Source organism: Centrocercus urophasianus, unplaced genomic scaffold, assembly GCF_019232065.1.
Source record: "Centrocercus urophasianus isolate 14NV4802_14NV808 unplaced genomic scaffold, USGS_Curo_1.0 seq_18, whole genome shotgun sequence".
NCBI lineage: Eukaryota > Metazoa > Chordata > Aves > Galliformes > Phasianidae > Centrocercus > Centrocercus urophasianus.
In genome coordinates this window covers 24573736-24596665 of record NW_024884733.1, presented here as the reverse complement: position 1 = coordinate 24596665, position 22930 = coordinate 24573736, and the positions used below count along the sequence as shown (strand labels likewise).

Below are 22930 nucleotides of genomic sequence, written 5' to 3'. Positions count from 1 at the left end.
TCCCCGCTCTGCCTCCCCGCTCTGCCTCCCCGCTCTGCCTCCCCGCTTCCCGTTTGGCTGATTCTGTGTATTGCAGCACATGCAGTGCCTGCTCCCTCTGTGCCTCCCATGGCCAGCGAGCTACAAAGGGAGCGTGCAGCATGACAGGGGATTTCAGCCACCGCGTTATCTCGGAATTGGCCGATTGATGGTTGCAGTTCAGCGTTTCAACATTGTGAAAGCCAATACAATTTGAGTTAGCGGTGATGACTGCCAGTTTAAATACCGCAGTGAATTTCTGTCAAAGAGCTAATACATAGAAAGGGGAATTGCAGAAAACTTGATCACCAGAACCACTTCAGTCGATTTTGGCCTCCAGCTACAGAAAATGAACTTAAATCTAGTTGACTGTTGCTACATACTTTTTGTGGCATTGCTCTGCCTGTGCGGCCAGCCTGAGTGCAACTTGCAGGAGAGGAGGATCAGAGTGGTGCTCAGCTGCCAGAGACTTCATCCTTCCTCTCCTCTGCTATACCCAGCTCCCTCCTGGAAAAAGAATCCATACTCATATTCAAAATTATGTTTTTGCTTTGGGAGATTTACGTTGCAGCAGCTTCAGCTTGCTTTTAAGCATGCAACATGGTCGTTAGAGCAGATCATTGATTTATTTTATTTTTTTAACCTCAGGAAACCGATGTAGTTCTTTCTCTCTAACTCCTCCTGTCTGGAAGGATGCTGTGCTGCAACTGGGGAAGGTGGTGTTGGTTGCAGAGAAGATGGGGAGCATGGTATCTGTGTCTGGCTGGGGACACCCAGGTCTCCTTTTACCCAGTATGTGAAACCTTTCCCGTTGGATTCAGATCTCAGTGAAGTTGCTGAAGCCAGAGCAATGTAGCAGCTGGTGTGGTGTAAGCCATGGTGGGATAACTGGGGAATCTGGAAGGATGTTGGTCTGCCAGCAGCACAGTGTCATCCAGTGCTTTGAATCCCAAACCCAGCTTCCCCTGGAAGATGCCTTCCAGCTGTGCTTTGGGGGTGGCATGCAGGAAGGTGTGCTCAGGCATCCTCGGGCTGTGGGGCAGTTCCTTTTTGTGTCCCGTGCTGGCTGCTCCCATGAATGTGTGTGGTTGGTGCAGGTGGGCACCTGGTGGGTGAGATCTGTGCCAGGTTCAAGCGTGGTTGTCAACTCTCCCAAACCGGGCTGTCCTGTTATTTCACCAAAGGACCACCGAAGGTTGGTGCTCTGAGCATCTGTGGCTTGGTGGCTGCATGGGTTTGGGTGTGGGATGCTGTGGTGCTGGTGTTGATCACTGACTGCCTCGTGGAGGTGATCCCCAGCTGTGTATGCATGGTGTTAATCTGCAGGTATCTTGGCACGTGGTGGAGGTGGTGATCTCCAGGTATCTCTGCGGTGTGTTCTTTGGAGCCGGTTTGATAAAATGTATTGTGTGGGAGGGCTGGTGCTGTTGGGCCAGGCTCAGCAGGGTGTGGGATGTGGGCTGAGGACAGCGCTGTGCAGTCCCTGCCAGCCCCACGGGCGTCACTGGAGCCATGAGCAGTGACTGCATGGCTCCAGCCCCTTTCTGCACAGCTGGGCTGCATCCAGACCCGCTCTGCAGGGGCAGGGATCCCCATAGGTAACCAGAGAGAGGAGTTTCCTCCTGGAGTGGCAGGCTGCCAGGAACAGCTGCAGAACTCCAAATCGTTTTTAAAAAAAAAAAAAAAAGTGTGTGATGGGGGAACAGAGAAATTCCCTTTTCCTGCAGTGTGCTGGGCTCAGCCTCTCATCCTTCTCTGGGGACAGGTACTGGATCACTCGTGCTGCGTGCAAGTGCTGGTGCCCCTCACAGTGGTGCCTTTCCTGGAGCTCTGCAAAGCTGGAGTTTTATTTTCTAAGCAATACCCGATGTTGGTGCAGAACGACCTCCACTTTTGCACTTCTTGCTGCAGAGGGTGACGGAAACATGCCGTCTCAGAGCAATACCTTCCTGTAGTTGCTATTGATGGAAAAGCCAAGTGTGCTAAACTTGAGGTCAGAGCACTGAGCTTATGTCTTAGTCTTTGACTGGGGAGCCTAAATATTTATCCTGTTCTGTCCCTAATGAAAACAAATTGTCAACAGTTGTTCAGTAACTGACTAAATTAAAATCTGTAATTAGTCAATTAGATTAAAGAGTTGGCACAACCTGATTGTATCATGCTGGTTAGGTTATTAAGAGAAAGGGTGTGATTTTTAATTACTGCATGCTAATTTTGACAGTTTCAAATGGAAACAGACGTTTCCCCCCCTCCGCTCAGAGTGCCTCTGTAAAAGTAAGGCACTGGAATGTATTTTATGTCAACAAATGGTGTGAAGATGCAAAGTTTCTCTGGCTTGAATTCACCAGGGATTTCCACTGAGAAGTGGGGGTGGCTGGGAGGAGAGGAAGCCGCCCAAGACACGGCGTGGCTGTTTAATTCTGTCTGACAATGGGAGGCTGGGTGGGTTTGGATGCTTCTCGTGCATCCTGGGGGGGGCACAGGCACGGGTGTCTCATGTATTTGTGGGGCAGCGCTCGTGCTGCTCGGCATCACAGCCGGAGCCAACCTGGAGCAGAGAGATGGGTAGCAGCGAGATGCAGCTGAGTGGGTTTTGTGTGTGTGTGCTCTTCCTTCATTGTTTTGTTTTTAACCTCTATGGCGCTGCGAGAGGGGCTGGCTCCGGTGGAGACGAAGCCCATGAGGAGGAGGAAGGCCATGTAGAGCTGGCGGAGCGGCCGCGTGCGATCCCATTGTCTGCCCGGAGCTGCGGCCACGTGCGAGGGGACCCGCGCACCACGGCCCCCAGCTCCGCACCGCCCTCTCTGCGGCGGGGGGGCCACGGCCCCCGGCAGATTTGTGGCTCTGGGTAAACACGAGGCTTGTAAACCTTCCCCTCGCTTCCTTCCTGGGGTCCTCACACAGAAACAAAGGGAGCGAGGGCGAGGGTGTGCGAGGCACCTCGGTTCTTCAAAGCGTGTGGGGAAGGGGCAGAGCCCCCCCCATGGCTGCCACAGGGAGGTGCGTGAGGTCGGTACAGCGTGTATTGGGTACGAGTGAGGCTTTCCTGTTCCCCTGATCATTTCCTTCCTCACCTTGGAAACTTGGATTTTCTCCTACCTTTTGTTCCATATTTTCTCTTTTAAAGCAGCCCCTGGCTCTATTGGAAACAGCTGCCACGCCGGTTCTGGGAGCTGGGGCTCTTTCTCCTCCTTAATACCACTCACTGTTCTCCTGGCTGCCCTGCCAAATTAAATGGCAACTGGTTGCACAAAATGCTTGCTTATGCAGGCACAGGTGATGCCTGCTTTGGTGTACCCCCATCCAGCTGCAGCTCCAGTGCTGCAGCCACTGGTAGGGATGGTAAAGCTGCTTCTCTTCCAGCAGCATCATGTGGTCACCTCGATGGGGGCAGATCCCCAGCATGGCAGTGTTGGGCTGTGCCCGGCCCTGCTGTGGACCCTTCCCCTGCTGCTGAGATGGTGAAGGCCATGGCGTGGCTTGGTGTATGTAACGTGCTGTCTTCTTGCTGGGGAGGGAGACTGCTGTCAGTGGAAGACGTGGTGCCTGTAGGGAGTCTGGCTGCTGAAAAAATGTATATAAATATAAAAATATCCCGCCTGTGCGCCCCGAGGAGATGGCAGTAATTGGGTTTTGTGTTTCCAGGCCACGGGAAGGGTTGGTGCATCCACTCCTGAGCGGTCTCTTGGGGCAGTGCTGGGGGGCTCCTGTTGTGGGGCAGGGCTGGTTCTGGTGCTGAGCAGCCTCTCAGAGTGGCTTCTACAGCCCAGCTGGGGGACATGGGGCTCCATTGGGGTGGTGGGCTCTGCCGGGCGGAAATGGCTCCTTCCTCTACAGAGCAGCCCTGGGCTGGCTGAGGGGGGAGAAAACGGCTCTTGAACAAGTAAACAAATACCTCACTGTGGGCTCGATGGGGTGGTGTTTTTTTTCTCCTCCTTTCAAAACTCCTTCTGCTTGTGGCCGCAAGCACCGGGGCTGTTTGCTGAAGGGGTTGATGCCAGGAGATGAGTTCAAAGCTACAGCTGTGCTGTTGGGCGGGGAGGGGCGGGGGGGGGGGAGGGAATTTCCAAAACACGGGCAGGCTCTTGGCTGCTTCCTGCGCATGGTGGGGCTGAGCCAGTGCCATCAGGGCTGGGGGGTGGCCGTGGGGCACTGAGGAGTTGCCTTGGGCCTCTTGTGGGAGCTGCCCTTCAGCTCTATGTGCTTACGCTTTTATTATTATGGAGGAGGACTGCCCAGTCTTCCTGATGTCAAAATTAAGCAAAATATATATAAATCAAGGTATTTAATGCACATCTGTGCGTACATGGGGCCTGCTGTCAGGGCCTGGCTGCATGGGGTGGCCTAGCAGCAAGGCCTGGGGTTCCAGCATGGGCCCAAGCTGCAAGCTGCTCTGTGCCCCTGCTTAGTGAAAAATGGCTGTGGCAGGGCAGATGGCTGTAACAGCTCTTTTCTACCCCCACACAGACCTGTGGGGCCCCCTGGCTTGGGCGAAGCATCTCTATTCCCATGCTAAAGGTGTGCTGGAGTGAGCGCACAGCTTCTGATAGTGCTTTTATTTTCCTTCCCCCTCTGCCTTTCTGCTCTTTCTGCCTCTGACAAGTGCAGTCACAACACCAATCTGGGTGTTTTGACTTGGTTTCTGTGCCGTCGGCAGGGTAACAACGACGCAGCTCTGTATGTGGGGCCTTGGTTGGGACCCTTCTCATCCCCCTGCAGATGCAATTAAACCTATAGGTTCATCAGCCTCTGTGCAGCCCGTGTGATGATGTGGGGGCAGGGCCGGGAGCCCCTCAGCACACTGTGCATGTTCTCCCTGTGCCCATCTATCCATCTGGGTCTGAGCCTGCCAGAGCTACTGCCCCACAGTGCTGTGTGAGGCAGTGCCACCGCAGCCTGTGGTGTCAAGATAAGTCCAAAGGAAGGCCTCTAGCTGTGTCTTAAGCTAACATTTTCTTTCTAATTTTTTTTTCTAATGTTTCTGCATAAACCCTTAAACATTTGATCTCGAGCGTCTCTCCTCCCAGGGTGCAGCAGCTTTCTGTAATGAAAATGAGCTCTTGCTGCCTGGCCTGGCTGCCTCGCATAGCTTCTGGGTGGTTGGGCTTTTTCTGTCCCTTTTTTCCAGATCTTGAATAACCTGACCAGGCTGAGCTCACACCACTGATCAGTATTTTTTTTTTTTTTTTTTGATACAAACAAGGTTCCAAAGTGAAGGATGCGCTGCAGTGGCTCTGGCATGCAGGTGTGCCCCACAGCGAGGTGTGTGGCCTCTGGCCATGCCAGGGGTGTGATGCTGGTGCTCATTTCTCAGAAGAACACAAATCCCTCGTGCCTGGAGGGGTTGATCCTGCACCCCAGAAGAGTGAGAGTTCCTCGTGCTTGGGCTAGTTTGGTCTTTTACCATTGCGCCTTTGACCCTGTGGGCAGCCCTGGGAATCAGCTGCCTGTCTGTAGTTGGGTTTTGCAGCTGGGGAGGTTTGAGATGTTCTTTGATGTTAGAAAAAAGCTGTGTGTGCAGGGGAAGGGGCAGGGTACTTCCTCATGGGCTCCTGCTTGTGTTGGGGCTGGCTGGTCAGGCAGCAGCACAGTGCTGTGCTCACTCCATCTCTTTTCATGAGCTTCTCTCTTTGTCCAGTGGTGTTTCTGGATGTTTTAGCCCTGCTCCAGACCAAGAGCAGAGGTTTGTCCTCCTAGTGCTGCTGGGCTGCTTGCCACTGATGCTGCTCAAGTTTTCTGTAGCAGCCCTTGTTGCATTTTACTCCTGTGGTCAGTGGTTCCTGTGCACTTGGGAGAGGAAAGAGGCAGTTCTGGAAGCATGTGAGCTCCTTCCTGAGGAACAAAGCCTGATGCTGCATGCTGTCTGTTTTGGGGTCATCATGGTGCTTTGCTGCTGGGGACTCTCTTCCACCTATGAGTACAGCAGGCTGCAAGGCATGAACTTGAAGGCATGTTTGGTGTCACTGGGGCCAACCTGAACAGGGGGCTGTGCTTCCCGGTGCTTGGTCACCTCAGGGTGGCTTTCAGCAGATGTGTATTTGCTGGAGGTAGGAGCTTCAAGGAAACAAATGACAGTCCACACTGCACATGGGTATCTTTAGTCTGGTTCAAAGGCAGTTTTCCATGAAAAAACAATTGCTGTTTTGTTCCGTGCTGGCTGTGCTGCTGATGCCCAGGTGTTTTAGTCCTTTGCTCCACTCGTCTCAGAGAGTAGGACCAGGCTGGGGCTCCTGGGCTTCTTTTCATCATTTAAAAACACATTTGCATGGTTGTCCCGGAGCCCTTCTGGGTGTCATGGCATGTCCTGACAGCTTGTCTGTCCTTACCTGCAGTCATCAAGGAGTTTTCAACATGACTTATATAAAGCCTTTGTACTTGGATTGCTCCACCGTGCTGCACAATGGGTTCTTTGTCATCGTGCCAGCTAATTAATTTTAACTTTCACTGTTGCTTCAGTGTGGTACGCTGTCCTCCTGGTCCATCTGAAGCATTCCCTGCCACCATAACTGTTTTCCAGCTCTTGGAGCAGTTTGACTTGTTGCTGTAAGCGAGAGAAGCCAGTGGGCCCCACTGGTGCTCATCTTCTGGGGAAGGAGCTGCCCTCGCACGTGCATCGATTGGGGGCCAGGGGGAGGGGGTGAAGAAAGCCATTAGGAGGCTGTGCTGAAAGTAACTTTTCTCCAGTGGCTTATTTCTCCTGGCTGGCAGCTGAAGGTCCCCATGGATAACATCCTCTGATGACAATAACAGGCTGTCGCTCCCTGGCTGGTGATTGGCAATGTGCTCATCTTGCTGGGAGGGGGCTGTATGTACAGGTTGCATCTCCAGGACAAAAGCCCTGCTGCATCGCTCCACCAGGGAGCTTGTGTTGGGGAATGTGGGTGCAATTGGGTTTAACGATGATTAATTCTGGAGGATTTGGATGTGTCTGTTTGCATGCTGGAAAGCAGGTGTTTTCCTCTAGCCTTGTACATCCTGTGCACAAACATCTGTTCTTGCTGTGCTGACACCAAGCTGGGTGCTGTGGCATTGGGGCAGCTTTTCTGTAACCCCAGGTCTTCACTTGGCCGCATGGGATGGGGTGGGGACACGTATACATCTTCTTGGTGATGCTATCATGTGCCCAGAGAAGAACCAGGAGGATCAGGGCACCGGCTTGGTTTCCCCCAGCCTTGTGGGTCGTGCCTGGACAGTGGCACAGGGTGGGTGCGTGCAGGCGACCTGGGGTATTGTTTTCCTTCCATGCAGAGAGGAGGGATCGAGGTCTTTGCATGCATAAACATGAACTTAATTTGAACTGATGGGTTTTGTCTGCACATCACCCAGCTCTGCTGCAGCGGAGGGGAGCTCCCCTCGGTTCAGGGTGGGAACGGTGGCGGGTCAAGGAATATGAAATTGATGCCTTTGTGTTTAATCTGGTTATAAGGACAGCTATTAGAGATAATGAATTTTGCCTGTCCCCATCGTTGTAATACAAGAACCTAGATGTCTTTCAACACAGAGAAGGTCACTCCTCTTTATTTCTGGTTGTAAATTTTGCCGGTTACAGATGTTTGGTGTTGATAGACGCGGCTAAGGAAGCTCCTGCAAGCTGCTTGGCGTGGTGTTGGGCAGGTGAGGGCAAGGAGGGAGGCACCACAGAGCCTTCCAAGGGATTTGCATGGACCTTTGCAGGTCCTGCGGCTGATGGGAAGAAGGGAAAGTTTCCATCTCACCCCAGAGTTGTGATTGCAAGAGCCCAGGCAGCGCGTGGGGTCTCAGCACCCCAATACCTGCATTTGTGGGGGTTCAGCAGGGATTGCTGCGCTTGCCCTGTGCTAGGCTTGGGGAGGGGATGAAGAAAGGAGGCTTCAGCAGTGTTCAGCACGTGGCTCGGTGCAGAGCATCGTGCCTGCCTACTGTTCACGCGTGCAGCAGGGCAGAGCCAGGAAGCCACGTGAAACCAGTGCCTAAAGCTGCTGTGCAGCGGGGTTTACGTGCCGCGAAGCCCGGCTATCACACGGTTAATTTTTTCCATCGAGCGTCTTCTGCTCCGGTGCCAGCGGAGGCTTTTCCTTTGCTAAGGAGACTCCGACTCTGGCTCGGAGCAGATGCTGGGGGAGGCGGCAGCCGCCTGCCCGCAGGGTTCTGCCGGGGCCGTATCTGCACCCAGCCCCGCGTGCAGCCCGCTGATAAGCCCCCAGCACCGCTCCTGGCCCCAAATGCACCCCACGAGCTCCTGGACACAGCCGGGGGCCTTTCCCTAGCAGCGCAGGGGTGTGGGGAGCCGAGCTGCATCTGCCTGCCCTTTCTTATATTGAAAAGGCAGCACGTGCTTTTCTGCCTCCCTGGCCCTGCTTCCCTCCTCTCCTCCAGGCACTTCTCCCCCCGCGCTCCTGATTTATGCTGCTCCACATTTTCTCCTCGTTTCCATGCCTTTTTCTCCCCTCCCTCTTTTTTTTTTTTTTTTTTTTCCCCCTTGTGTGGCCGGTTGTTTGTCGTCTTCCTTCCTTTTTTTTTTTTTTTTTTTCCACTGTTGTTTGCCAGCCTTTCTCGTTTTCCCAATATTCGATGCTCCCTGCTTTTGTCTGCCCCTCGTGGATTGTTATCCTCCCTCCCAGGACCTGTGCATTACACTGGGATGCTTCAACTTCACTCTCGCAGAGCAAGAAAACGCCTTGAGTGCGCAGCATGTTATTTTCCCCCCCCTCCCCAAGGCCCTTCATACCATTAACGTGCAAGAGGTCGTTTTTCCCCGCAGCGCACTGAATTCCTGGAAAGCCTCCTAAAATCCCCCCGCTGACACCAGCACCGGGCAGGATTTGCCTTCCCTCCTGTGCATGGCATGTTGCTTTCTGCACAGCCACAGCCGTGGGGCACTCCAAAGGGAGGAGACCCCGTCCTGGGGTGCAGCGTCGGCCATCTGTCCCCTCCCCACCCCACGTCTGCAAGGCAGCCAGGGGTGCTAAAAAGTTTTTGTTGTTGCTGTTGTTTGGGCTTTTTTGTTTAATTTTTATTTTCTGTGTTGTTTGTCCCCATTTTATATGCACAACCCGACTTTTTTTTTTTGTCCATTGCCTTGCCAGGCACATAGAAAGTTTGCTGGGTTTCGCCTGCGCGTGCATATGCTGAATAATTTTATTAGCCTCCTGGAAGGGAGCCAGCACGGCGTGCAGCAAGCGGGGCAGCTCTGGGGCGCTCAGCTTTCATTTCATTTTTTCTCCACTCCCCCCACCCCCCTCTCCCTGCACCCCGTCAGGTTGTGCTGTCAGCATAACCTTTTTAATTTTTATTTATTTATTTTTTTTTCTCCTTAAAGGGTTAAAAATTATGGGGAAGTTCAGCTAGCACTTGCAAGATATGGTTGCCTTAGCAACAGGCCTCCTAATCTGGTAGGTGACCTGAGAGACTGTGGAAGATGCAGGGCTCGGTTTGGCATTTCATTATTTCATGAGGCTGCGGCTCTCCAGCTGGTTGGCTCCCAGCGCCCGGCGCCGCGGGCATTCCTCGGCATGGCCCCGGGGGCCCTGCCACCCCCTGGCCCCAGCTGCCCTGCCCCAGCCCTGCTGCCTCCCTGGCATCGTTTTTTTTATTTTTTTTTATTTTTTTTGGGGGGGGGGTGGGGAGCTCAGGTGGTGGCTGTGCTACCTTTTAGGTGGCACATACGCTTTCTTGCTTTGCTCTCTCCAAAGGGTTTGCCTTTTTGGCATCGCACTGTAATGTGTCCTCCCCCCTTGTTTTGCAGCTGGAAATGTTCCCATGGGCACGTCTGAAACCTCGGAAACCCAAATTCTCTTGTTCTACCCTCATCTACTGCCCAGAAATGGGCCTTTTCCATGGGGAGCTGGGCTGGGGCACAACGGGGCTGCAGCAATGGAAAAAGTGATGAAGTGATGTCCTACTCCAGCTGTGATGTTTTGGGGAAGGAGGCCCTGGCACTGCGGCCCAGAGAAGCCGAGGATACCCCATCCTTGGAGACCTTCAAGGCCAGGTTGGATAGGGCCCTGGGCAGTGCAGTTGGTGGGGCGCAACCAGCCCACAGCAGGGGTTGGAGCTGGGTGGGCTTTAAGGTCTCTTCCAACCCAAGCCATTCCACAGTTCTTAGTACAGCTCTTGGGGCAGCAAGGTGCAGTGTTGTTACGCTTACTCTAGGCTGTGTTTTAATGGAAGCCTCCCAGAAGTTGGCTTCTTGCAGCATGCTGTTTCCTTCGCTGTTACGAGCGCCCATGCAAAGCTGCAGCTGCCACTTAAATTGAGAAACTGCAGCAGAAAACTCCCTTGGCCTCTCAAATCTATGTGTGCACCGAGGGGCCATGAGCTCAGGCAACCCCAGAGCAGTGCTGCTGTGCACAGAGAAGGTGCCTGGCCCTGCCGACCCTGTCACTGCAGACCTCTTTGTGCAGCGTGCCTTGGTGCCGACAGCTGCGTGCGGACAGCGGGGAGAGCTGCCTTTGTTTATCTGCATCTCCAGCAGAGCGAGCGTGGGGCTGGGCTGGGATGGAGGTGCTGATCTGTCATCTTTCAGATTTTATTCATCCCCAGGCAAGAAAGAGGCAGCGCGGAGCACGTACTTTTGTTATGTGTAACTAAGCTGTGCAGAATGCAACTGCTGAACACAATCTGGTGTCTGTGGTGCCCAGATTTATGCTTCCAAAGTGTAACTCTAGGTGTTGGTTTCCACTAGAAAGAAGAACCTGGCTGGGGCCGTTGTGGTGGGATGCAGCATCACCGCAGTGTGCAGGACAGCTGGGGCTTTGCATCCCTCCATGCTGGTGGTGATGTTGCAGGAGTGCACTGGGCTCAGCCCCGTGGTGTTGTGGTCCTTTGGCTTCTGCTTTCAGAGCCTGATGCTGCCAGGCAGTGCAGTTTGCGCACCCCCAGTTTGGAGGCTTGCAGTGGATGGAAAGGGCTGAGCTCCTGACTGCTCTTTGGAAGGAGGTGCAGAGTGGGTTGGTGCACAGAGAAGGGCACTGGAGAGCAGAGGGCTCAGAGATGTGCTTGCCCCCAATTCCCATCTGCGGTGCTGCTGGAGGTGAAGCCCCAGCTTAAAGAGCTCCACCTCCAGATAAGAAAGCAAAAGCAATTAACATGACCCCAGTGAGGCGCTTCCTTCCTGTGCAGTCGTGCTGACTGGCAGAGGCTGGTTATCCCTGGGGAGGACAGTGGTGTGCCACCTCATCCATGGCATGTAGCATCCAGCCCCCATCTCTCACTGCTTTCATCTGTGCTGGCGTTGGGAGGGTTGATGCACCAGGGAGCTGAAACAGCTTGCCTTTCTCTCCCCTTTGGAGCACGCCTCTCCCAAATCCCTGCCTTCCTCATGAAGGCAGTAGAGGCAGAAGTTGCCCCTCAGCGAGCAGGGATGAGTGATCAAACGGGAGAAAATCCAGGCAAGTAGGCAAAATCCCTAGAAAGCCCTTATTTTGATCACTTCATCCCTTCTTTCCTCCATCTCTGCGTTGTGAGGCTTTCTGGGATTTGTCTCTCCTGATAAGGGGTTTCCAGTGGTCAGCCTCAAGCTTATGGGTCACTGGGCAGACTGCTGGACAGCTGGCAAACACGGTCTGTCTGCAGAGTACTGCGCTCTGACTGCCAGGGGCACATTAACCACACAATGTTACATATATATATATGTATTTTTTTTCCTTTTTTTTCGTCCCCAAAGAAAAATCAAAATTCCCAGGGAAAAAAAACCCACACCACGCCGTCTCCCCCCCCGCCTCCACCCTTGTGAGAAGCAGCTCTGTGATGGCGGCTGGGAAGCGGAACCGCAAGTGTTGTGAGTGCCATCTGCTCCGCTTGGATCGAGGGAACGGCTGGAGCTCGTGCAGCCTCGCCAGGGATTTAAGCGCTCGCTGGGTGCAAGCGGTGCCCCCGGCTCTGCTGTTGTACCACCCGTCCTTGGGTGCAGGGCTGGGGCTGGCTCCCTTCTCTGCAACCTGCAGGCAAACTCCCTCCCCAGCAAGGCAAAATGTCAGGTGGTCTCTTAAAGAGAAATGTGTGTGCTTGTGGTTTTGCTGTGAGGGTTGTCTCTGGGTTCCTGTGCAGGCTCTGTGCTGGGACCCCGGTGTGCCTGAGGTAGGACTGGAATTGTTGGCCAGGGGAGGTTCAGGTTGGATGCAAGGAAAAATTTCTTCTCAGGTTAGTGGTAGAGCCACCATTCCTGGAGGTGTTCAGGAGCCTCGGAGATGCGGCACTGAGGGATGTGGTGGAGATGGGTTGAGGTTGGATCTGATGATCTTAGGGATCTGTTCTAACTGTAGTGATTCTATGATTCTTTGCAGCTATGTGCTGACCTCCCAATGAGGGTTGTTCTGGATTATGGGTGCTTTTCCATCAGTTTTGCAAGAGGTTGTGAGCATCCCCAGCACGCTTGCATTTAGGAGGTCAACCTGAAATTCAAGATGAGTTTTGCCTGCAAACACAGTGGTTTTGCAGCATGTAGTCCTGAATTGCCTCTTGGCTTGGCTCCACAGTGAGACTGTTGGCATACACGTCATTTTTGATTTTGTGCTGAAGAAGGTGTTCAGAGCTGGGGGTGTCGGCAGGCACCTGGAGCTTTTCCCCTGATCAGGGTGTGCTTCACCTCCGCGTTGGCTGCTGGAGATGGCTGCAGTGAAGCACCAGCACTTCTCTCTGCATGGCTTCACCGGGGATATAAAAGGCAGGAGTGGGTGGCTTGAGCAGAGGGAGAAGAAAGCACTTTCTGAACAAAACCAAAGGGCCTTTAAGGAGAAATAGGAAACCTGAGGACAACTTCAGCTGTAGAACATGTGAAAGCTCTCAAGGTGAGCTCTCGTGGCCTTTTCCAAATGAGGTGTGCTGGGCTGAAGAAGGCCCTTGAACTGACTCGCTGTCCTTCAAGGGGAGTCTGAAGGAACTCTGTACAATGTTTCCCCATGTGTGTTGCCAGCTTATATACCACTTTGTATGCATGTCAGACGTTGGCAGAGGTTGATCCCTTCCAACCCATATGATTCTGTGATTCAGGTGTTCAATACCAGCTTTTTGGCTGAGTGCTTTGTTTGGAAATGTGCTGGTGGGAACCTTGTTGGGCCTCCAGCTTAACACTGTGGACCTGTCTGTAAGTTTACCTCCATAAAACAAGTCCACCTCGCTGATGCCCTGTGTCTATGCTGGTGGCACACTCGACACCTTTCCCTGCACACAGCTGGCTCTCTGCAGACACCATCCTGAAGGGCAGCCCTGGAGAGCAGGTGGGGAGCAGCTTGGGGTGCAGTGGCTCCCCCTGAGCAGAGCAGTCTGAAATTTGGCAATTGGGCTGGAACTATTTTTGGTTTTTGCAGAGGAGAACACTATATATAATCACCCTGCAAGCTTGCACGGTGACTTTGTAGCATGCATGGGGTGTTTTGCTGCTGTCCAGCTTGCTTTTTATTGGCAGCTGAGAGTGTGACACTTATCTCCAGAAAATGTGATTTGAATTGATTAAAGAGATGCCTGCCATTGGCCAGAGCAGCCAGAGCCAAACTTTCTGCAGAAATGGTTATGGTGGTGCCCCAGGAGTGGGGTTGTGTGGGGCTCCGTTCTGGGTGCGTTGCCATGTGTCTGTGTGTCCTGCGCCTGGAAGCGGAGAGCGAGGCGGATGTTTTGGTGAGATTAATAAGACCTAAATAAAACTCCTGTCAGGCAGTTTCTGTGATTATACTTCATACCTTTGTGTAATCAAAGCCCAAGCAAATGAGAGGTTTTGTTCTTGTTACCAGCCCTGCTTGTTTCCGAAATGCTTGGAAGAGTGACAGGCGGGGAAGCACGGCTTCTCTGCAGGCAGCATCTCTCTGGGTGTTGGGCTGGAGGAAGGCAAAGGGAAACAAAGCAGAAAGGGAGGGATGCAGGACCTGGGATGACTTGCCTAGAAGAGTGTGGATGAGTGCAGAGAGGCAGGGTGTGGAGCCGCGTGGTGAAAAAGCAGGGGTTTAGAGCGATGGTGGTTCTGACCACACTTCTGCACCAGCCCCACTGACAGCTACCAACTTGGACAGCCTGGGGACTGTGAAGGCTTCCCACCGCTGCTGAGCCAGGCTGGATTTGCTCTGGAGGCTGACCTGGAGGTGAAAGTCTCAGTATCCCATTACCAATCCCGCGAGCTACCCAGTCACCCATCCTAATACGCTCTAATACACTTGGGAGCCACATCACAATAGTGTTAGCAGAAGAAAACAGCATATAGTGCACCTTCTTTTGTAAGCCCTCTGTCGCATCTAAAATAAATTTGCATCTAAATTGACAGGCTGTTTTTAATGTCTTCTGGCTATATAACGCTTAAAGGCCCAGGCTTCCTTTGTAGGTGAGCAGGGAGCACGGGCCCTATTTGCACAGAGGAACAATGAGTGTTGGTGTTGTCCTGGGTCTGCAACGGGTCTGAGTGCAGGGAGAGATGGGGAAACTTAGTTGTTCCTTTTTATGGGGTTTTTATGGACGTATCTTTGAGTTCTTCATGGCTGCAGCTGGAAAGGGCTCCGTTGCTGCATCAGAGCGTGAGAGCTGGGGCTGGTGCCTGCCACAGGGCTGCAAGCCGAGTGTGTGGGGAAGGGCTGCCCAGAGCGGAGCTGAGGCAGCTCTCCTTCATCATCCATTATTTATCTGGTTCCCTGCAAAACAAAGTCATTGGCGTGCGCTGATTCTGACGCTGGTGCAAGTTTTACAAAGGAGGTGATTTTGTTCCCGCTTTAAAGTACTCTGATGAAAAGGCACCTTTTTCTGTGTTCTTTTGTGGTCCATCTCGCTGCGAGTGAGGCAAATCTGCAGGGTTTTAGGGTGGCTGGTTGTGTTTTTAAGCACTCTGAATGGTGGGTCTGTGCTGTCCCTGGCTTGGTGCCTGCGAGCTTCCCAGGCCCAGGTGAGGGTGGCTGCCATGGATGGAATGAAGGTATCCCAAGCGTCTGACTCTCCTCGAAGCACAGAGCTGCAGCTTTTATGAAGGAAAGGTTTGCATGAAAGGGACTTCGCTCTGTTCCTCCCCATGTGCACAGCTGAAGGCAGCTTTGTGCGTGTACAAATAAATACGGACTTTGCGTCTGGCTTGTGCTGGGTGGACAGGTCTGCTTCTGCAGGGCTGCTGGATGCAAGAGGGCACGGAGAGCAGCTCATCATAGAGTCACACAATGTCCAGAATTGGGAGGAGCAGCTCCTGGCTCCACGTGGGACCACCTGAACCCTGTGGCTGAGAGCATTGTCCCAGCACTCCCTGAGCTCCCCTGATGCAGCTCCGTGCCGTTCCCTCAGGCTTGTCACCATCCCCAGAGAGTAGAGCTCTGCTCCCATTGAGGAGCTGTGGCTGCCATGAGGGCTCCTCTCAGCCCCCTCTGTTATGGTCCTGCTGCTCCCCAAGGCCCCATTGGCCCTTCTGGCTGTCAGGACACACTGCTGAGCAGAACCCCACGCAGTGCTGCTCCTCGGGGTCCGTGAGGCTCTGTGCTGGAAAGGAGCCGGGAAGTTCTGCACTGAGCATTGCGCACGGAGGGCGAGGGAGGAGACGGCGAGTCGGAGCCGTGTTTGTCAGGATGGAAATAACTGTCAGCCCCATTCAATCTGTCGCCTTGTTCCCAGGGGACAATTGCAAAACAGGATTACTGGTACTTAAAAATTCATAGAAAACGTTTCTTATCACAACGTCATAATTGTTATGACTCAGAAGAGTAGAATTGCCATTTTCCTGTGCCTTTTTTCCCCCTCACTTTTGTTGCATACAGAGTCCCTAGCTGCAGCTGCAGAATCATAAAAACAGGGCAGTGCTTTATTTTATGCTAACTGCTGCATTTGACTTGAAAATTATGTCCCACTGGGTCTTGTGGTCAGCACATTACGGCGTGATTGATGGCTGTCAGAGTGGCAGTCTCTGGCAGATTGCGATGGGTGGAGGAGAACAGATGCCCGCTGACTTCAGGGGCTTAGCGGAGCCCGGGACTGAAGCACACGTTGGAAAACAAAAGCAGATGGGAGGGCTCTGGTTAAGGCTGACTATTCTTCTCCGGCTGCGTGTCAAGGAGGGAAGCTTGCCAGGCGGCTGTGTCACTTCTGCTTGTTCCTCCACAGCGAGCTCTGCAGCCCCAGGAAGACACGGGTGAGCCCTGCTTGACCCGAGGACTGAGGCGGACGGACGCGCGCTCGGCCATCCGGAAGGCGGTCGCTTTATGGAAGCCATTAATGCAGATATTGAAAGGGCAACCTTTTCCCCCATCCCTCCGAAAAGAACAGCTTGCCTTCATTGAGTTCATGCTCCTTCCGATGGTCTCCGTTAACCCTTAGCCCTACTGATGCCTGCGAGGCAAGACCTGGGCAGGCTCCCGTGGCTCTGCGGCAGGCGGGAGGGATGGATGCTGGCAGCAGGAGGCTGCACATCCCACGGTGGCTCGGTCGCCTTGCTCGTGTTCATGTTGTTACTGCTGTTCTGTGCTCGATCCACGGGCGGCAGGTCAAGGCTGGTAGGGAGGATAGGGGCATCCAGGGCATCTTGTGCTCTGTATCATGTTTGATTTTTTTCCAGCTTAATTTGAGCTGCGCTAGTGCAAAGAAAGTGGAAGCTGAAGAGCGAGCTGTTTGTGTAAAAGCGTTTTTAGGCTAAAGCACTTCAAAGATGCTATCCTGCAGTCTTTAACCTAGTCCCTATTCTATCTTTCCTGCTGTTCCTACTAAGGAGTTGGAAAAGACCTTGTGCTGCCCAGGCTTTCTCCATGTCTTGCTCCTCTTGCATCTGCGTTCCCTTCCGTTCCCTCGGGCTCAGACAAACTTGGGCAGGCTGCTGCTCTGTCCCATGTCTGCTCTTGCTGGGGACTGCAGGGTTAATGGAGAAATTAAGTTTCACTGATGTTTTCAAATTAATTGAATCATCAGCATGGGTAACAGGAAACAGTGGTATCATAATGTATTTGATATGGGTCTTTAAGTCAGCCTTTGCTGCAAAATCTGGAGTGCTAGATCTTGGTGTAAGTGATCGCTAGCTGATATATTGCAGTTATGTCCACAGTACAAAGGCTCTTGCTACGTCTTAAAACGTTCATGTCATAAAGTTGAGTTGGTTTATGGTACGGTCATTTCTGTGTATGCTTCCCACAGCGCTCCTAGATGACGCTTGTGACAAGCCCCAGCCACCAGTGCTGGCGGCCCCCTTGGGCTCGGCAGCTAGCAGGAGGATGCTCCCAGCTCCTAAATAGATTCGTGGATCTGTTTCCAGGGGTTTCTGAGCTTTCTTCTCTTCCCTGGCTGCGAGCCTTGCTCCAGCCTTGCAGAGTGGCTTTGCCCTCCGCAGATCTCTGCTTGCCAGTGGCCTCCCCATCCGTGATATTCCCCTGCCCTGTACCAGGCTCTTCTGTGCTGGGCTGAACTGGTGAGACCAATTTGGCCTGATTTCAGGTAATCCATCTTAAAAACAGCTCTTGGGAAACATCCTCACTGGGCAGATTTACAGGCATTCTGTAGATGCTAGTTCTGAGGTGCTAAATCACTGTGGCTTTGCCTGCCTGAGGCAGAGCATCTCTGGCCCTGGAGTTGCTCTGTGTGCACCATCCATCCCTACAGCCAGGCTTCTCCCAAAGGAGCAGTGGCACCGAGAGCTATCTCCTGCAGGGGCTGTGGGTGCAAAGAGGTGAGGCTGCCCAGAGTCTCAGGCTTTAGTTAGTGGTGGCTTTGCCTTGCTCAGGGCTGCAGGACTGTGATGGCTTCGGCTCCCTGGCGACAGTGGCACGCCTACAGATCCCTGCCCATCTACATAGGGTTAATGGAGCTGATTTTAGTAGAAAAGGGGGAAAAAACCCTTGTGGTTCCCAGTTTGTGAAGCGGCTTCCGGGTTTTTACCCAGACCAGATTTCTTCTAGCTATCCTACTAACCTGATATTTCCCTCAATGGCTCTTTACTCCAGAGAGCACAGTTCTATAAATTACCCTCAGTGCATCTGGACAGTGTACGGCTGTGCCTGCAGCGTGGCATTTCAAGGCAAAAATCTCAAAGCTACTTAACCAACTGAAACCTATTAGAAGCTGTCTCAATATGAATATTGGTCTTTGCGTTTAACTCTGTTTTGCCCTGTCTTTCCAAAATACAAAACTTAGGAGCACAAGAGAGGTGTTCTTGAACTTAGTTAGAGTTGACTTCTCTGGTCTGATGATAGGAAATGTCTGTGTGTTGCTGCAAATTTGAGAATAGGGGGTATTTTGTGGGGAGGGGACAGGAGTGTTTGGGGTTCCCATAGGTGAGTGTTGAAGAATTCATTCTGGTGTGATATTCTGGACTTTGTGTTGAAGATCGAGGAGCGATAGCTTTCTAGGAGCAGCGCGTGGTGAAGGAGAAACTAAACTTGCTTATTATTTCTGCTCGTTATGTCTCTAATTACGTGCGACGTGCCATATGTTCTCCATAGGGAGAGTGCTGCAGGTGGGGCGAGAGCAGGGGGACATGCAGTGGTGGATACTGTGTGGAGGGGCCTGAAGCTGCTTCTGCTGTTTGAGCCAAAGTACTTGTCCATCTGAGAATAGGTTTGAGTAGTGCTGCTCCCCTCACTGTTTGCATCTCCCAGTTATTAAGGAATCTGAATAAGGCATTACCATTTGGTGCCGAGCATCACAGGTGCCCGACAGACTGGTGAGCACAGCTCCATTGCTGCAGTCCCTACACCAAACCGTTGTACTCTGCCATGGTTCATCTGCTGGCATTTTCTCCAGCTCCGGCAGGCTTTTTTCTGCCACTCTCCTCCCTTTTGCCCCCAGCAGGTTTGTGCTGGGTCCAGCCAAGCAGCTCGCATGTCTGTGATGGCTGTGCGCTTCCTTGCAGGAAAAGCAGTCCCTCTCCAGCAAGGGCTGGCTGCTTGGAGCAGGAGTTTGAAACTAAGCTGTAACACAGTAAAGAAATATTTATTGGCAAGTCCTGAACTTAATTTGAACAGGGCTCTGCTGTTTAAACAATTGTTTGAGCCATAAACCAGAAGCCCTTAATTATGGCTAATTATTTTCTGCGGTGAATCTATATACGAGCTCATCAGCGTGAGGTCTCCTCTGCAATGAACTGGCTGCGTGTTCAGGCATCGTTCAGCCCCACCGTCCCCAAAATACCATGCAGCACAGCAATGGTGCTGCTGCCCGTCCTGCCGTGGCTCCATGCCCATCTCTCCAGCTCTAACAGGCCCTTCCATCTCCTCTGCCAGCAGAGTCGTGTGCCAAAAAGTCATTCCCCCAAAGGGGAGAGCATCGTGCGGGTTTTCCTTTGCTGGCGCGGTACCCGCCGTGTGCTCAGGATGCTGGAGGAGCAGTCGCTCTCCTCCAAAATCCAGTAGCGCCGGGCTGCCGACATCACACAAGGTCTTAATTGCTTGGCTCGTTTCTTTAGGAACTGTGAGTGCTATTTCAGCCAGTTGCTAGGAATTTCTGTAAAAGCCGGGAGCGCGGGCGGTGGTAACGCAACCGCGAGGCGAGAGCGAGACCGGAGCAGTTCGGGACATGGACTTTAAACTCTCTGGCTTTTCGGTTTTGTTTAAAAGCCAGCTAGGTAAATATTTGTGCAGCGGTTACCACGGGGCGAGGTGGGCCGGGGGACGCCGTGCCGTGGCCCTGCCGACGGGGCGGGGAGGGAAGGGACCGCGCTGCTCCCGGTCCCTGCGGTGCCGGCGGCTCCAGCACAGCTGTTAGCGCTGCCGCCTGCGCACGCAGCCCCGGCCTCTTCCCTGTGGCACAGATGGTTTTAACGCTTTCCTCTTCCTATTTCTTTCTTTCTTTCCCCCTCCCCCCCCCCCTTTTTTTTTTTTTTCTTTCTATAATTAACTCTTGTTTTCAAATGGGAAGACACTTTTTTCCTTTTGGCAGAGCCCCCAGCGTCTCCTCGGCGATGCACTTTTTTCGAGCCATTGCCTATCTATCCTCCGAGTGCGTTCTGTTGTTTCTCCCAGCTCTCCCCATGCCCCCATTCTGCCCTCTCCTTTCTCCCCGCTTTCACCCGGAGGTAAAATCTGCAGCCACTGTAGGCAGAAGAGGCTGGACTCTGAGCAGAGCTGATGGATCTGAGGGCCATACAAAAGCTGGAGCCTGGGGGAAGACAGAGAGGCCCTTCCAGGCCACGGGAGCCTTTAGAAAGCTCCTGGCTCTTTGTGCAGCTTGGCAGGGGGCTGTGTGCACAAAAGCCCCTCAGCCCTGATGTCACTTCCTTGCTGGGGCTGGCAGAAGTTTTCCCAGGACGGTGATTCAGAGGGACAGCTCTTCTTTATGGCAATCAGGCAGCGTGTTAAAATGAGGGAAAAAAACCCAAGCAGGGACTGTCCATGAGCAGCTCGTGGCCATCAGATCTCCATCCTTACCAAATTGCCGCTCGCTTGTGGGCACAGCTCCTATCACCATCACTAACCCATCCATCATCCTCACCCCTTGGAGCTGCCAGGCTCACCCCAGTCCCTCATCCCTATTAGTCTGGTGGACCCTGTGCCCACCCATTCTGCAGCAGGATTTTCTTAACTCTACGTTAGACCTTACAGTGATACCCAGCATTCTTGCATCGTTTCTCCCACTTCGACTGCCTGAAAGCCAGCAGTGCATTTTTTCTTATGCTCTCAAGACTTTACATTTTCCTGCCTCGCGTAATAGTTTATGGTTGGGTCAAGGGGCAGGGGTTTGCATGCTGGTTTTATAGGGTACTTCCTCCTGTGCCGGCTTCAGAAAGCTCCCAGTTCATAAATGCAGAGTTTGTATTAACCACCTTTGGATGGAGAGAGTTGCTCTTAGAAGTGCAATAATTACATTTTGTAAGCTGTAAGAGAAACACAGCTTGGAGTTTCAACCCGCCAGAGTGTTCAGTGAGCAGTCAGAAATAGAGTGACTGATGAACAAAAGGCACTTCTATCAGAGCCCCTTGCAGGCAGCTTTGGAGGTGCCCAGTCCCCATTGGGTATGCTGGGCTGGGAGCTCAGCTGACGTGTAACACCAGCAAGCTGTCCTTGGCTAAGAGCAGCTAGGAAAGACCGTAGTTATTTGTCCTCGGTATCCTTGTGTGTTTTTGGTACACAGACGAGGATGTACTGCCTTTCCCTTCATAGATTTATATGCCGAATTCTACCTCCGTCCCAGGGCTGCGCACCTTGTATCCTCTTGCAGAGCATGCCTAACATAGTTACAGACACTCTGCAAATGAAATGCTTTTGCTTCACCTGAAAAATCCCTCCGTGCTGGTGCTGGGGAGCTGACCGGCCTCCAGGCTCCATTAGCCTCTGGCTCCACTGGGTGTGAAGAAAGCCACCCGTGAGCGCACGCCGTGCTGAATTACACGGCAGCTTACGTCAGATTTACTCCTCCTGTCCTGCACTTGAGCTGCTCTATTAATTTTCAAACGCCTCAAGCAATTACTGGACCTGGGAAACAGTATTTTTTGGGGCAGCCCCTGCGAATAACTGTAATAAACAAACTCTGCTGCTAACAATGGGGGAGAAAACAGAAATGGGCAGTTATGCTCGTCTTCCTTTGAAGATGATTATTTTTTTTTTTGTGAGCTTCCCCTTGAAAACGTGGGGGTGTGCCCTGCTGGGGTCCTGCTGCAGGGGAGCATCTTGGGGTGGAGCGTGCTGGAGGAGCGGGATGGGTGCACAGCCCAAGTGCAGCTTTGGGGTGCTCTGAGATGCTGCTGGTGGGGGTTGGAGGGGACCCCCGAGGACTGCTGAGTTCAGCCCTTGGCTCTGCACAGCATCACTGCTGAGCTGCCGGCTTTTTGTCTTAGTGGAGCGGGCATCTTGTCGGGGACGGGCAGATGGCGTTCACCTGCTCGGGACCGACTCTCTCGCCCTTGCCTTTGGTGTTGGGGAATAATAACAGCCAGCTGCTAGCAGTAAAATAGGCTTAAGCAAATGTGATATTTTGGCATTCAAATGCACGACAAGAATGGGAGAATGTCCATAGTATTTGCATTAATTTCCCCTTTCCCTGTGGCAGGAGATAATACACAAAGTCGGGTTGGCACGCGGGGCCGTCCTGCTTTGTGATGGGGGAGCATCCCGCCTCCCAGCCATGGAAGTGGCTGGCTTTGGTGGAGATGACGCTGTTTCCTGCTAAACCACACACAAAAAAACACACCTCCAGGAGTCCTGCAAGGGGGTTTGGGTGAGAGTTAGGTGCCCTTCCAACCCAATCTATCGTGTATCGCTTGGCGTTCAGCTAAAGCTGCATTGCTGTGACTGGGCTTCATGGGTAAGATCAGCCAGTTGGAATGCAAAGTGCCAAAAGTAGGAAGAAATTGAAAATATTTCCAATATGTACCACCCGCCCTTCACGTGGCAGTCGCTCCTGTGTGCTGGATGCCCTGGAGGCACGTTGTGCTGTGCTGTCTAGCCTGGAGATTGGCAGCGTCCCCACTGGTTGTTGGTACATCCTTGGGACAAGGCAAAGCTCTGCTCTTAGGTGCACCTGGTGCAGCGGTGTGGCATTTTCCTAAAGCCGTGGATTATCTGCCTTTTTCTCTTTTTCAATTAAATAACCGATTTAAATCTCGCCTTGCTCAAAACCCTTTCCAAAATTTACTTGGCAATTTCAAACTATAACAAGGCAGAAAAAAAAACCAGAAGCAGCGATTTGTATAGGCGCTGTGAAACAGAAGCCTATCTGCCAAAGCCAACAGCCTCCTGGTTGAAAGCAAAATTAAAGCTGCGTGGCATGCTTTCAGTTTATTAGTGTTTACATAGCGTCAGAGCTGCGTGGCACTCACAAACAAGATCTGGTCCCGGTCTCGATGGGCTTAGAGCTGAAACATGTCTTTGAAGGAACCTGCCCCCAAATCCTTCTCTTTCTCCCCAAACTCTGGCATGGCTCTCCCATGGCCTGGGAGCAGCTGGGGATGGTTTTCCTTGAAATTTTCCCTTAATTCTGGTTTTACGAAGGCTGGTGAACAGGAGAACTCAATGTGGGGAGCGCTGTGGCCAATGTGACTCAATGTGGCCATCTGGTATAAGAC

The 22930-nt window shown here is 52.7% G+C and overlaps 1 protein-coding gene across 1 annotated transcript in view; it reads left to right on the top strand.

Moving 5' to 3' along the window:
• Positions 1–22930, top strand: part of SSBP3 (single stranded DNA binding protein 3) — a 51314-nt gene that overhangs the window by 5589 nt on the left and 22795 nt on the right. The window lies entirely within an intron of this gene.